At 32.2% G+C, this 2,980-nt stretch overlaps 1 long non-coding RNA gene across 1 annotated transcript in view; it reads left to right on the top strand.

The window, feature by feature from the left end:
• Positions 1–1,360: 1,360 nt before the first annotated feature.
• LOC149132504 (uncharacterized) overlaps positions 1,361–2,980 on the top strand; it is a 6,260-nt gene continuing 4,640 nt past the window's right edge. The window contains exon 1 of the long non-coding RNA XR_016244515.1: positions 1,361–1,527. This is a non-coding gene — a long non-coding RNA (uncharacterized LOC149132504). The remainder of the gene's footprint in view (positions 1,528–2,980) is intronic.

Raw genomic sequence — 2,980 nt, 5'->3', positions numbered from 1 at the left:
CCAAAAACAAAATCAAGAGATTTGGTGAATAAAATTTGAAGAAAAGCAACATCTTATGTTGTGTTCTCACTACATAAATAAATTAAATTTGTACGAAACGTACGTACTGCTACAACCTAATACATTGTTGTTGCTTTTCTTCAAATATATATATATATATATATATATATATATATATATATATGGAAAGTTAAGTCACAATATATGGATTCGACTAATCTGGTGGTACCCATGAAAAGGTCCTTAACGTTCCATTCTACAAAACATAAAATATATAGTATGATGCAAAAGAAAAAAAATATACACGAGAAAGATGTTTATATAGGCAACCAGTTTTTCTTTTGCAATTTATTAACAATAAATGAGAGAAGATATAATTTCATAGTATCATGAGAAGATTTTAGTCCATGCTAGTTTCCCCAGCCTGTTGTAAAATGCGACTAAAAGGAAGTAAGGTAGAATTTGCTCGTTAACCTTGTAAAGCAATCGACTTTAACGATTACCCAAACAGAGCGATGGGTTGAAGGGTTGTTGAACGGCGTAATCCTTGAGAAGTAGAAGGGAATCATGAACAGATGGTGGATGCAGGGACGCACGACAAAGAAATCTATATTTGAGGATGAGATTCATTATATATATGCAACATATACACAATCCTTATATTAGGGCATCTCTGCCGAGTTTGATTTCGCTTTTCGTCCCTTTCGGGTTCATAAACTAAGTGGCAGTTGATACCTTACCTGCTTTACACTCAACCAGAATTGCTGGTCTTATGGTAAAATTTGAAAGCGTTATTAGACATATATCTCTAAGCGAATATTTAGACGTATGTACAACGTGCTTCACCCGAAATCCCTAGTCTTCCCATTTTTATATTTGTTGTGATAAGACAACAGTTGAAATACAGATAATTCTTATTTTCGACCAAGGGCTGCATACTCGACGGGTTTGGGGATGTCGATTACATAAAATCCACTGATCACCTGGTACTGATTTTATCGCCCCCCCGCCCAAGAGATGACAGGAACGTCAGCATGTGCGGGATTTTAAATTCAGAGGGTAAAGTCGAAAGAAGTGCTGGTAAACATTTTGCCCGTTTTGGTAACGATTCTGGCAGCCTACCGCCTCAAATACGGATAAATATTGAAAATAATCTTATTGAAATATACCCCCTACAACTTAATAAACTATAGCAGTATGGTGTATTTATGCAACGGGTCCCACGCTAGAGTATGAAACCGTTACGATTTGTTTTGAAATCTTAAATAAAAAATATTTTTTAAAAATGGAATTTCGAAACTGAGGACAGACAGTAGCAAAATGCTTCTTAACTGCATTGCTTTGGAGAGAACAAGTAACGGATCATTTGCCGTTAGCATGAAAACGTTTAAAATTTGAAAATGTATGCGTTCTTAAAACATTTTCAAGAAAAAAACTGCCACTCAAAAACATATGTGATGTAACTCTTCATATCCAATGTTTCATTAGCACTGAAAAAATTCAAAAACAAAAAATGAAACGAGCTAAGTAATTCTTTATTTTCATAATTTAATTTTTCTTAAATTGCATTTTTAACTTTTTCGTTCTCACAACTTTTTTGTTCTCATACATATATATATATATATATATATATATATATATATATATATATATATATATATATATATATATATATATATATATATATATATATATATATATATATATATATATATATACAAATATACACATCTATATATACACACACATATATACGTACATAAATTTTAATGAATGTATATGCATACAAATTATCTATCCATGCATATACTTCTAATTATGTACACATATATAAGTACACGGACGCCTGCCTCTCACCACAGAAACACACACACACACACACACACACACACACACATACTCTTCGTTGTCATTTGAATGAATAGTGGAAGTTTTACATTAAAAAAGAAACGCTTTAATATAAAGATTAAAATTAATAAACTACTGGATGATTGCAAGTAACAAAGTTAATTACTCTATAATACATATTTTAATATATAAATGATATAATATTTCACAATTTTCTTTTTTATTTGACACGTTACAAATTACATCAATATTTAATACATTTATTGAGATGTCATCTGACAATTGCTGAAGTTGTTGCGTCAGGAAAATATCTCATCTAATTGTAACTGACGACACTGTTCTGAAATGTTCGTCACAATTTTGTCATGCACGTAGGTGTAAATTACTTTGAGACACACATTGAGTCAAAACGGTTGAAAATAATTGCTTAATTTAGCAACAGCTGCATCCTTATTTGTAAGTAAGAATTTCATACAAACACGGTTACCAGCGAAGAAATAGGCAATAGTTCAATGAATATCTTGTCTAATACAAATTAAGACATACACACACATAAGCGCACACACACACACATACTTAGGTATATAAAATCACATATATCGAAAGTTATATGTACGTACTCACAAATGCATATGCATACATATATATGAAGGTATATACATCGTATTATCCAACTAAGTTGGCTGGACAAGCTGGCCCTCAAAATACAGCTTACTCCACCTTCAAAACACATCTACTTCATTAGTAAATGTTTCACTATTAATCTTAAAACTAAGACGTTACACTAGTAGAATGATTAGTACGCCGGGCGAAATACTTAGCGGCATTTTGTTCGTTTTTAAATTCCGAGCTCAAATTCCACCGCGGTTGAATTTGTCCTTCATCCACCCAGGATGATAAAAAAAAGTACCAGTGAAATACTAGAGTTGATGCGATCCATTTCAATTTTGGTCAAAATCAGCTGCCTTTATACCAACATTTTATATCGTTATCAATCTTAAGATTAAAGGGACAGGAAAGTTACCGCACCAGAGAAAGTTCTTCGTGACTTTCCTTCCGGCATTATGAATTGAGTTCAAATTCCTCCGGTGTGGACTTTTGTATTTCATGTTTTCCCGGCCGGTTAAATGTA

Source organism: Octopus bimaculoides, chromosome 15 (genome assembly GCF_046866305.1).
Source record: "Octopus bimaculoides isolate indiv1 chromosome 15, ASM4686630v1, whole genome shotgun sequence".
NCBI lineage: Eukaryota > Metazoa > Mollusca > Cephalopoda > Octopoda > Octopodidae > Octopus > Octopus bimaculoides.
The sequence above is the reverse complement of the archived record's forward strand: the minus strand, read 5'-3'. Positions and strand labels throughout refer to the sequence as shown.